This window comes from Lathyrus oleraceus, chromosome 4 (assembly GCF_024323335.1).
Source record: "Lathyrus oleraceus cultivar Zhongwan6 chromosome 4, CAAS_Psat_ZW6_1.0, whole genome shotgun sequence".
Taxonomy (NCBI): domain Eukaryota; kingdom Viridiplantae; phylum Streptophyta; class Magnoliopsida; order Fabales; family Fabaceae; genus Lathyrus; species Lathyrus oleraceus.
The window spans coordinates 31,305,666-31,319,277 of NC_066582.1; the positions used below are offsets into that span (position 1 = coordinate 31,305,666).

The 13,612-nt window shown below is 36.2% G+C and overlaps 1 pseudogene; it reads right to left on the reverse strand.

Annotated features, from left to right (window-relative positions):
- Positions 1 to 257: 257 nt before the first annotated feature.
- On the reverse strand, positions 258 to 10,406 carry LOC127135844 (uncharacterized; annotated as a pseudogene).
- Positions 10,407 to 13,612: the final 3,206 nt, after the last annotated feature.

The following is a 13,612-nucleotide window of genomic DNA, read 5'->3' on the forward strand; positions in this document are numbered from 1 at the left end:
TACTCGAACCCTGAAACCATCTTTCTTGAATTTGGGACAAGTCACTAATCCACCCTGCTCAAATTGTAACTTGCCCATTTCATCAACAACAACGACATCATGGATGCATGTTAAAACACGTCAATGTAATAACAACAGAATGGTGAAAGTCCCCTTCCGACAATAAAAAAATCATGCATTGACCCAACATTAATAGACATCCATACTCTAACTATTATTCACCAATCACATCAATAACATCAATATTATTATCAACATCATAACACAACATCATTATAATCATCATCAACATCATAATCATCATCAGCATTATACACAACAACATCATAATCATCATCAACATCATATACAACAACATCATAACCAGCATTAATATCATCAACTATCATGCTCACACAATAACACATACTTATCACAAATTATAACATCATCAATATTCAACATTTACATTTCTAACCAATTGTAATCAACATTCTTAGCATCTTAACATCATCACAAGATATAATCAACAATTACGCAAAAAAATCTCATAAATTATTCATGTTATCACTATATAATTAGCCACTGAAACTAGTTTTATTTGATGGTAAATTGTGTTAGCTTTCCAATGCTTAAAACAGCGTCTCAATCCAAGTCCTAAAACTCAAGTTATAACAATTTGAGTCGCATGTAGTAACTTTGTTTTGTCATGTTCGTCCGACGAGCTAGGGGCGAGACAAGTCAATAGCGAAATACCATGTGCTTGCCTGGCGAAGACCCAGAAAGACCAGCTCACCTAGGACTCACCTGACGAAGCTGACAGAACCCAAAAATGCAATTTTGCATTGTATAACCCCCAAAACCTTCCCAAATTCAATACCAAACATCCAGAAACTTATAACACTTGTTTATCATACAATAGCATATTAGTTCCTACTAATCTAACATGTTATTATGCTGATTTAACTCAAAAAAATCTAGAATTATTCATACTTAAAAAAATATCAATTCCGCATCAAAACTTAAGTACACAACCTTATAACAACAACATACAATTGTAATTCAAATCAATGTATATATCAACAGATTCATCATCATATATTCCTCAATAATCAATGGATAAACAAATCGTATTGGAGGTTAAGGACTCCTCTACCCTACTCCTCATGGTTATACCCTTTATTAAAGTTATTCTCCATCCTTACCTTGTGATTCCAGCAAAAGAAAGCAATCTTTATGGTCTCCTCTCCCAAATCTCTAGCTCTCCCTTTATTCTTCTCTTTGTCCTAGCTCTTTATCTCTTCTTGCCTATTTGCATCTTTTCACTTTTTGTACATACTGATAGAACTTTTTCCTCTTAACTCTCTTTTTAAAATAAAAACCTAATTTTCTCATTAGGATATTTCTACCTTATCCCCACCTTTCTCTCTAATTCTCACCTTGCGCCAAAGTCTCTACAAACTCTCATCCCTTTTTTTATTTTATTATTTATCTAAATAATAAACTAAAATATTATTTTAATTAATTAAATAATTCTAAATAAATCTACCAACCTCTAATTACTCTCCACACTCCCATCACACTTATTTATCTAATCAATTAAAATACTCGTTATTCTAACTATCAAGATTCTAAATAACTTTTAAATGGTTTCTATCAACTCCAATAAGTCACAACTTATTCTCTACACCTCTATTTATAGGACATACTGTTGGTGTAAGCCCTAGAGGCCAATACTTTTGGTACTTGTATCAAATTATTTATTAATAATAAAAGGCTTTTTCTTTATTATGTTTGTTTAATAAAGTCCCTAGAATAGATAGTCCGTTTAATGTATCAAGTATGACTTAATCATGAGATCACATTAAACATAAGAACACTATTCTTAAAGTATCCGTAGTCGAGCTTTATTGTGAAGTGGGATAACATTAAAGCATTAAGACTATTATGTATATAGACTGATGATCACATCTCATGGATCATGGATAAGGAGTTATCAAGTCTTAAACATAGGTATAAATATTAAGAGTAATATTTATACTGGATTGACCCGCTATGAGAATACTATATAGAATGTTATGCAAAGTGTCATAAGTTATTCTCATGGTGATAATGGTGTATACCACCCTTCGACCTGAAACCACTATGGACCCTAGATGTAGAGTCGAGTACCTTATTGCTGATCAAATGTTGTCCGTAATTGGATGACCATAAAGACAGTTGATGGGTACTCCACGAAGCATGCTAAGGGACATGAGTGACCTAGATGGAATTTGCCCATCCTGCGTAATAGGATAAATGTCTATGGGCCCAATATTGAACTGGACAAGGATGACACGGTCTATGCCTTGTGTTCAATATAGACATAAGGGCAAAAGGATAATTATACACATAATTATTATCACATAAGGATTTGTCATATCACATGACATTTTCGTGTCTTGGGTAGCAGTGATGTGTTGCTAGATACCGCTCACTATTTATTATGTTAAATACGTGATTTAATATAATTGTCAATGTCGCGAAAACCTATAGGGTCACACACAAAGGACGGATTGATGAGAGATAAAGTAACTAAGGAATATCGTAATGTATGATGCCCTTAAGTGAATTATAGAACATCGTAAGGTACGGTGTACTTAAGTAGAATACGAAATATGGTAAGGTACCACACACTTAAGTGATTTTGGCATATTATAAGATATGGGCCATATACACTTGAGTGGGCTTTTTAGCTTGCAGCCCACACAAGTGGTTCTATAAATAGAACCCTTGTGTAGAAACGTTAGTGCAGTTACAATTTCGTTTCTCTCTCTCTCTCTCTCTCTCTCTCTCTCTCTCTCTGACTTAAAGCCTTCATTCGTAGCAGCTAGCACTGAGATTGAAGGAATCCGTTCGTGTGGACTGAGTAGAGACGTTGTCATTGTTCAACGTTCGTGATCGCTCCGTAGATCTGCATCAAAGGTTACAATCGCCACAAGAGGTAACGATTATATCACTGATCATGCCCATTCGTAAGGATCATTAAAGGAGAAATTTTAAATTCCGCTGCGTTTTGGATCGCCCTTCTCCTTCAGTGGTATCAGAGCCACTTACGAAACCATGCATCTGATAGCTATTTATTTTCTATATTTTCTGTATTAATACAATTAAAAGACAAAATGAATCAAAGAATAAATGAGTAATTAAATTGAGGTCGATCAAGTTATATATATGATATAAGTAATCCTGATGCAAAATACGGTATATATGATATACTGTTTCTGTTTCATTCATTCAAACACTTAATGGTTGTTTTCCTTTGAGCGATCAATGGTCGTTTGCTTCTTGATCCGACATTAGTATGGTGAAGCAATGACGTGTTGATCAATCATATTGAATCAACAATCGAGATGTGTTTGACAGTCTGAAATTGGTGCATTAGGGTTAATGACGGCACAAGGGTTGTGTTGTCAAAGAGTTATGCGATTAGGGTTGTGACTGCGCAAGAGTTGTGACCGGGCAGCGGAACCCCCGTTCCCGCTGACCTGGCAGCGGACCCCCGGCTAACTCTGCGTAGTGTGATTGGTCGCCGAAATTTAATTTGGTTTTAATTAATTAAAAGAATTAAAATTAATAATAATAATAATGTGTTCATTATTATTGTCTTGTGGTGATCGGTTATGACCTTAGTTTTCCTTTATTTTGGTTTGGGTTTTAAAATACGACCTGCGTGTCGTGCCTCTCTTTTAATCTCTTAATGTAACTTATTTTCTCATCTCACTCCCTTGTATGTAAAACGAGTTTCTTTTATGTAATGTAATGTTATGAAGAAAGAGAAGAATTCAATATCAAAGGAGGACAACCTTGAAGATCTTGCTTGGAGAAGCTTAGATCGTTATTAGGTTAGCTTAGGTTCTCTCATTGGCTTGGGAGAACAATTGCGCTAGGGGCCATAACTGTTTCATTATGTATGTATGTTGATGCATGTGAATGTAAGTTGATGCATGTGAATGTATGTTGATGCATGTGAGAGACGATTTATATGATAAATAAGCCGGTGAGATCAGAATAATTGCAAATTCCCTCAAATTAAATATTAAGTTTATGCTTTCCAAGTTTTAGCACTCATCAAGACTAGTATCGGATAATGTAGGTTTCTCCTACGCGAGGTGCATGTTCTATATTAGTAAGGTGCAATGGGATAATTGTAATATCCAATTGTTAAAACAATGGGTCAAACTTAACTAAACAAATTATAATAAGATTATATATGTTTAGAAGCAAGAGTTGGAAATGATCCATGTGATGGATTGGAATAAGGAGTTATTCACCCAACTAAAATATTCGAGAGTTGTATTAGATACAATTGGAAGGAGTTCCTACCTAAATAACCTAGTTTTGTGTAATCCGCCTACGTGGACTTAAAACAAAGTGAAATATGGATCTCGACCCACTAGAAAATCTTCCAACGGGATTTTCCGAATCAAATGGTGAGGGTCATTTGTTTTGAGTAAAATAGTGGGAGCATATTTAATTAAAGGCCTAATTAAATATGTTATTGATACTTATATTTTCATTATTTTCATGTAGATTACCATGACAACAAACACCTCTATCAACATTTTGCGATCAATCCTTGACAAGAAAAAATTGTCTGGGACAAATTTTCTGGATTGGCACCGAAATTTGAGGATTATCCTCAAACATGATACAAAGCTGTATGTCTTGGAGAAACCTGTTCCTGAAGAGGAACCTCCTAGTTCTGCACCTAAGGCAGAAAGAGATGCTTATAAGAAGCATGTCGATGATGCCAATGAAACTGCTTGTCTCATGCTAGCTACCATGAACTCAGAGTTGCAAAAGCAACATGAGAACATGGCAGCGTTCGATATGATCGAACACCTGAAGATGCTCTATCAAGAGCAAGTAAGGCATGAAAGGTTTGAAGTTTCAAAAGCCATTTTTCAAGGCAAGTTAGCTGAGGGAGCCCTTATAGGTCCCCATGTGCTCAAGATGATTGGGTATGTGGAAAACCTTGAGAGGTTGGGTTTTCCCCTCAGAAAGGAACTTGCGACTGATTTGATCTTGCAATCGTTGCTAGATAGATTCAGTCAATTTGTCCTAAATTTCAATATGATTGATATGGACAAATCTCTTCTTGAACTGCTATCCATGTTAACAACTGCTGAGCAGAATCTAAAGTCAAAAGGGAAGTCCATTCTGATGATCGGAAATGGAAAGAGACAGAACAAAAGGCCCACCAAGCAGGGTGATAAAGGGAAAGGCAAGGAAGTTGCCAAACCCAAACCCACTATTGTTGCTTTGAATCCTAGTGGAGGCATAGCAAAAGAAGGCACCTGCTTCCATTGCGGTAAGATCGGACACTAGAAGAGAAACTGCCAAAAGTACCTGGAAGATAAGAAGAATGGAGTAGAGACTTCAACTTCAGGTATTTTTGTTATTGAAATTAATTTATCTACTTCTGCATCATGGGTATTAGATACTGGATACGGTTCTCACATTTGTACCAATGTGCAGGGATTAAAAAGGAGTAGAGATTCGGCAAAAGGTGAAGTCGACCTACGAGTTGGCAATGGAGCAAAGGTTGTTGCTTTAGCCGTAGGAACTTATGTATTGACTTTACCTAGTGGTTTAATAATTCAGTTAGAGAACTATTATTATGTACCTACAATTAGCAGGAATACTATTTCCGTTTCTTGTTTGGACAAGTTTGGTTTTTCATTTATAATAAAGAACAATTGTTGCTCAATTTATTTGAATGATATATTCTATGCTACTGCACAAATGAACAATGGACTATATGTCCTTGACCTTGAAATGCCTATTTATAACATTAATACTAAAAGGATGAAACCTAATGAGTTAAATCCAACTTACCTTTGGCATTGTCGATTAGGTCACATAAATGAGAAACGCATTTCCAAACTCCATAAAGATGGACTGTTGGACTCTTTTGATTATGAATCATATGAGACATGCAGATCTTGTTTAATTGGAAAGATGACAAAGTCTCCATTCACAGGAAAAGGTGAAAGAGATAATGATCTTTTGGCCCTCATACATACTTGTCGCACCTCGAAAAATGGGGATACGACTTTAAAGTGAAGCGCGATCGCACGCTCGCAATGATGGACTGAACAGAGTCGCCACCGAACTTTATTTATTCCTAAAAAGGAAAAGGGGAAATATCGATAAAACCCATAAAAGAAAAGATAAGATATGGTCATCGCAACCAATATCAGGGTTCGGGAGTCGATTACGCAAGGGGAAGGTATTAGCACCCCTCACGTCCGTTGTACTCAATGGGAACCATTAGGTTAGTTGTGTGCGTTAGTGTTAGCTCAAATATTAGGCTTTTCGAATTATTAAGTGGGAAAGAAAGAAAGGATGAGAAGATAATGTTTTTGGATTTTTGACGAAGGATTAAACCTAAGTTTTTTATTAGTGGGCCTGACAAGATTTACAAATCCTGCTCCTACGTATCTCAAAAGAGAAATCAAGGCTTACGTAGTTCTGGGTAGAAAAAATGTTTGTTTGTTGGTCGATTTTAGCGAAAGCTATACTGTATTAATCGACGAAAACATTGTTTTACCCAAAACAGATGAGGAGTGGACGCATACCACACATCGAACGGATTTATAAATCTACATTCGGAAAAGCATCACTTATCTCGACTCAACAATCGTGGCCGAAACATTGTTTTGTATCACCTAAGACAATATATCTTTCATTTATGAAAAAGGTTCTTTGATTAGTCGTACGGCGGCGAAAAAGAGTTTGATCGGTTGGATGTATTTTGAGTGATGGCGAGAACTTGGATGAGCGAGATATCCATCTCGAATCCTAGTCTCATGAGTGCACGGTATACACCATGTTCCATTTCCATCTTTATTGAAAGAGCGTTTAATAGAGATTAAGTATTTTTAGGTTTGATTGAGAAAGGGGTTTGAAGAAACCGCATTGACAATTTTAGACGATGGCGAGAGTTAAGATAGGCGATGCATCCGCCTCGAATCTTAATCTCAGGAGTGCACGGTATACACCATGTTCCATTTCCATCTTTATTAAAAAAGTATTAAGGTAGGAATTAAGTATTTTAAAGTTTGAAAGACGAGTACTTATGACTTGCAAGCTCTTACAGCTTGGGTCTAGTACTCGGGACTACGTCTGGACATTCCACCCAGGCTGTCTGTTTCTTTCCCATTATTGTTAAGAAAATGATTCGGATATTTAAGAATTCTTTGGAGGGAAGACGAATATTTACGGCTTGCAAGCTCTTACAGCTTGAGCCTAATATCTGGGATTATAACTGGATATTCCATCCAGGATAATCTTTTTCTTCACATTTTACTTAGAAAAAGATTTGAATATTGGAGTGTGAAAGAGAAGACAAATATTTACGGCTTGCAAGCTCTTACAGCTTGAGCCTAATATTCGGGATTATAACTGGATATTCCATCCAGGATAATCTTTTTCTTCACATTATACTTAGAAAAAGATTTGAATAGTGTTAATGGAAGAAAGGCTTGAAATTGTATTTGAAGGTGATGAGGAAATGAAATTGAATGTTGAAACTATGGAAAGTTAGTGAAATTTAAAATCGAAAATTTAGTGAATTTGAATGTGATTATTTACATGTGTAAAAGTATGGACACGGGTACTAATAACCTAACTAAATTAGTTAACACACAAAAATCGACTAATCGAATAAAAAGCAATATCGGAAATTTAACCACTAACTAAATCTAAAAGGTAAACATTTAAAAAATACAAACCACTAAATAACAATCGAATTAAATTAATAAAAATATAAAATTAAAATAAATAGCAAGATACTATATAGAAAAAGAAATTAAATAAAATAGTAAGCATAACAAATATAAACACAAAGATTTGCTATCCCCAAGTATTGAACCCACTCCACTAAAGGCAATGAAAGTGCTCTCTCTCCACTAGACCACTTATGATTAGTTATTATTTACAATAACAACTTGGATATATAAGCCAGAACAGGATAAAATTAAAATTAAAAAAAAAAACACTAAACTAAAAATAGTCTGTTGGACTACCAATTAACAGTGGAAGAATCCAAGAAAATAAACCCTAGCCGCCTGGCTGTTGGGTTTCCAAAGGATTATGGATTGGGAACACCAAAAAATAATACATTAATATACACTTAAATAAAAAACAAAGGAATACTAAATGTGTTAATTTTTCTTTATGGTTTAAACGTTTGTTTTTTTTAAATAAATAAAAAACGAAAACGTGAGGTACAGTAACGAGAAATCCCTCATCGTCCTCACTCTCATCCTCCATCCTCTCAAACGCGTCTCTCTTTCCCAATCGCGCCTTCCACCTCTCCGTCTCTCAAACCCAACCTCAATCGCTCATCTCTCATCAAAACCCTCTCTCTCAATCGCTCACACTAGCCTCAATCGCCCATCTCTCCGTCTCAACCTCAACCACGAACCTTCACTCTACATGCCAAAAATCAAACGGTTTAAAGAGACTCAAACAGGAAAGCTCACCTTCGGCAGTGGTACGGCGGTGGTAGCGAGCTTGCAACGGCCTCTCTTCGCTAGGTTTCAGGGTTTTCCGCCGTCGAATGAAGTTAGGTTTTTCTTCTTGGTGTTTAGGGTTTTCGTTGTGGTCTCTCTGATTTTTCGTCCTCCTCAATTTTTATTCTCACCTTCCCTTTTATATTTTGCAATTAGGGTTTCAAATTGGTCTATGGTGATCCAGAAGGGGCGTCTCTGCGAACTCCTTTCGGGATGCTCAGATTCGGATTGTCTTGCTTGATGTTAGATTCGGAAATGGTAAAATAGACCTGTGTACTTTCTTCCTCTACTCTGTCTCAATTCTCTTTTGGGCATTTTTGAATTTTTTACTGCCTTGCTGATTTACCTTGCTTTTACTGCAGTGAAATTTGGAGAAAGCATGAGTAACATTCGGTTCACAGACTTCATGGTTTTGAGCATCATTTGGAGATAACGACCCAGAAGCACTTAATTGATTTACATGGATTTGGCTATGACCATTTCGTGAATTTTCAGTTAAAATGCCTTGATATATTTGCTCTGAAGTTTCTGTACCATTTACAAAAGTATCATCCATGACTACCAGAGTGTTATCCACCGCAAAAGTTTCTTTTACCAGGAGTTGTTTGGGAAGAAGCTTCCTATGGTGCAACTCAGGAATATCATCTCCTGAAGCAACAATGGAGGAGTAAAAGGCAGTTGAATGGTTAAGATTTGATCCAGATGGAAAAGATTGAGAATAACCATTAGATAAGGATCCTGTATTGCAAACTGGGGAGACCTTTTCAACCTTGTGAACCTATCGCTCGAGCCTAAGTTGCTTCCAAGCAGGTTCTCTATCCAGTTTACGTTTCTGTGGGCATTGCCATTTTCCTGTGATCTTAATAGTATTGGATTCTTGTTGCTTCTATCAATGCCTTTCTCTTTGCAACATTGCATTTTTTCCATGCCTGTGGAACTGTTCCTGTACTTGTTGAACACTGCAATAATGTCCTTTCTGGTTTCTTCCAAGAATTTTCACCATTTTCTCTTTATTTCCTTGTTGTAACAAAACCATCATTTTCTTTATTTCAGGTACATGCCGAGCTGCCCGCCGAGAAGCTTTTAGATAAACCTGTGTTAATGTCAAGTTTCTCAGCTTGGATTTCAACTTTTGATTTCGCTTCTTCTGTACCATGCTTTTGTACCAGATTTGGAGGTCTCATTGCACTTGTATGAGTGTCCAATGACATAAAATGTGCTTCTCCATTACAACCAGGACTTCCACAATTCCGGTTCACCGTCTCATTATGCTTGGTTGAACCAAGACTGTATTGCAGTTCCTTAACTTGCAAACATGGCTGCAAAATCTTTTCCAAATGGGAAGTATTGGCAGTATTTATATTTTTCTTCATTCCATAACTAACATCAAAAGAGCTATTGTGTTCAACACAAACTTTCGGCTGCACAATCTCAGTCTTGGTTTCATCTTTATTTATGACTTTAAAATCAAACCTCTCCGCCACACACTTATTCCCGTCAGAAACCTCTTTGTCGTTTAAAAGACTACATGTATCAAACGTTGAAGACTCGTAATTGTAGCTTGAGAACCAGTTTCTGATATTTGGAGGCTCAGAGAAGAGTGAGCATGAACTGCAAGAATCCATATTCTTGGTAAAACACAGATCTTCATTACATTGTACTAGCTTCTCTCTAACAGCCCCTTCTTGTTCTTCATCTATATGCAGGGATTTGCGTTTTCCAAAAGAGGATTCTTCGAGAGTGAAATTGGAATCCAGATTGGGAGACTGATATTCATAGCTCGAGAACAAATTTCCAACATCAGGAGGCTCAGAAGGACACGAAAGCGACGACATCAACCAAGTTGGAAGCTGAAAGAAATGGGAATGATTGATTTGTAATGAATATGACATTGATGAAAAAATTGGTGTTTGGATGCGGCTACGAAGCGCATTGGATGGAGGGGCTATTTTGGAATTGAAGCTTGTAGGTCACATGTGGAATTTTGCTTATGTTGCAATGGTTTAATGTATGGTTTATGTAGATATGTATGTTGCAATTTGGTTCATGGTTATGTAATGGCCTAGATATGAATGTATGGTTGAACATGATTTTGAATGTATGGTATTAATGAATGAATGAAAATTTGGTTGAAACTTGATTTGATTTGAATTTGGTTAAATGGTTTGTAAAATGTAATAAGAATGGCGAGACCTTGGTTTATGAAATGGATGTTTGGTTATAAAAATGGATATGGATTTTTAGAAATAATCCAAGACTAATCTAAATGTCAATTTAAAATAAATAAAAAACCAATAAAAACCAATTAAAATCAAATTAATCTATAATTTGTTAAAATTACTTTGATATCAATTCTAACATTTATTTGGAAATTAAAATCAATTAGAGTTTGAATCATTAGTAAAAACACAATTAAGATTAAATTGAAATTTGGAATTAGACTTAATTTGAAAATAAAATCAAATTGAAAATTAAAAAGTCAAATAATTAGAATCCATTTTATAATAAAAAAGCACCATGATCAAAAAGCCTAGATAATGACCAATGTTTATCAAAAATAGAGACAATATGGATTTTGGAATGGGCAGTTGACTTTGGTCAACTGATTGATCAGAAAGTCAACAATTGTCCTCAGACGTGAATTAGTGTTTATACTAAAATGAATGCATGATGCATAGTGGATGAATGCAGATGGATCTAAAATCGGGGTATGATAATACTGATGTATGTGGACCACTGAACATACCAGCCAGAGGAGGTTTTCAGTACTTCATCACATTTACTGATGATTTCAGTAGATATGGTTATGTGTATTTAATGAAACACAAATCAGAGTCCATTGAAAAGTTCAAGGAATTCAAGAATGAAGTACAAAACCAATTAGGTAAGAATATTAAAACTCTTCGATCAGATCGAGGTGGTGAGTATTTAAGCCTAGAGTTTGATGACCATCTGAAAGAGTGTGGGATCCTATCCCAACTTACTTCTCCTAGAACACCCCAATGGAATGGTGTATCTGAGAGAAGAAATTGAACCCTGTTAGACATGGTCCGATCCATGATGAGTCATGCCGATCTTCCAAACTCCTTTTGGAGACATGCACTATTGACAGCAGCTTACACACTTAACCATGTTCCATCCAAAAAGGTTGACAAGACACCATATGAGATATGGAGTGGTAAGAAACGACATATGTCTTACATGAAGATTTGGGGTTGCGAAGTTTATGTGAAACGACAAATTTCAACTAAGCTTGAGCCCAAATCTGACAAATGCTTATTTGTGGAGTATCCTAAAGAAACAAGAGGGTATTACTTCTACAATCCTTCTGAGGGCAAAGTGTTTGTCGCTCGAACTGGAGTTTTCCTAGAAAAGGATTTTATTTCCAAAGGAATCAGTGGGAGGAAAGTAGAGCTTGAAGAAATTCAAGAATCACAAAGCATCGATACACCTATGGAGGAATTAGAGCAGGAAACACAAGTAGTTGTGGAAGAGCAACCTGCTCAAGTAGAACAAGACCAGCGTAGGTCAAGCAGGATACGTCACATACCTGAGAGATATGGATATCTCATAACTGATCAAGGTGATGTATTACTCATGGATCAAGATGAGCCTGTGACCTACCAAGAGGCCATAACTGGTCCCGAGTCTCAGAAGTGGCTAGAAGCCATGAAATCTGAAATGGATTCCATGTACACAAACCAGGTTTGGACCTTGGTGTATCACCTCAAATTTGCACCTCCCATTTGTATATACATTTCATTTTTAAGTCATTAACATTGCATTGTCATTGCATAAGTCCATCACATCTCATCAGGCAAGACTGGTTAGGAGGTTCAACTGTGCAAGGCTACAAGAGCATTTTACATGAAACCAAAGCCCTAGGGTTGTTCCATTGAGTTCACATGACTCAAGGATCACTTTGAAGCAATTTGGCCAAGTGTTGAAGGCTCAGAACTTATCAGTACATGTGCAAGTCATCTGAGGCCCATAGAAGTCAACTGCAAAGTCAACTATGGATTTGGAGGGGGGAAGTGAGTAGAGATACTTCATTCATGTTCAAACAAGTCTCATTTGACATTTCAAACACTCACATTGAAGGATTTGAAGTCAGGTCAAGACTTTCCCAAAATAGCAAGTGACCTATAATTTGGAATTTCCAAAAATGGTAAGGTTTTGGACCAACTTCAACTCAAGATTACATCATCAAGAAAGCTTCAAATGAAATTTTGTCCAACATGAAAGTTGAAGATCTTTCTCTCCCATTTCCAAAAAGTCCAAGATCATGAATTTCTCATGTGTGGTTGAGGAGATATGATCCAATCATGGCAAAGTGTGCTTAGAAATTCAAATGAGCATAACTTTTGAACCAAAGCTCCAAAATGAGTGGTTCTTTTTGCATTTTGTTCATCATGACCTCTAGTTTCCAAAACATTCATTACATGGCTTGAATTCCACTTGCATAATCATGTGTTCATCCATAAAGGTTTTTGAAGAAAATTCCATAAAATCATTTTGGTTGATCATGAGCATACAAAACCAATTCAAAAGCTTGCATGGGCATTAATTAAGTGATTTTGGGCCAGATTCGTGTATTGTTCACGTGGTTTTTCATGCATGGAGGTGAAAATATCATTTTGTGCATACACCTTACAATTGATTAATCTCACTTAGCATAGGCTTAAACAAGTTTTCAGCATCATTAGCAAGTCATATATATTGTTAATCCTAACTGCATTGATGATTAGCATTCTTTTCAGATCTAGATTCAAGAATCACCAAATTTTTCTCTCAAAAATATTTTTCAAATTCTTCACACAAGAGCATTTTCTATTGATTGATTCATGCTCATGAGGTGTTTTTGAGGAGATTTGGACGTGGAATCAAAGCAAATCGTGCCATATTGAACCAGATTCAAAGCTTGAAGCATCCATGGAGTTTGCAAATTGAGCTGGATTCGTGCATACTTGAGCTTCAAATTCATCATCAATCACTTCAATAAGCATCGTGGAGGAGATTTGAGGCATTGCTGAGCTTGTAGCATACGATTCCAGGTTCTGCTCTTCAAGAAG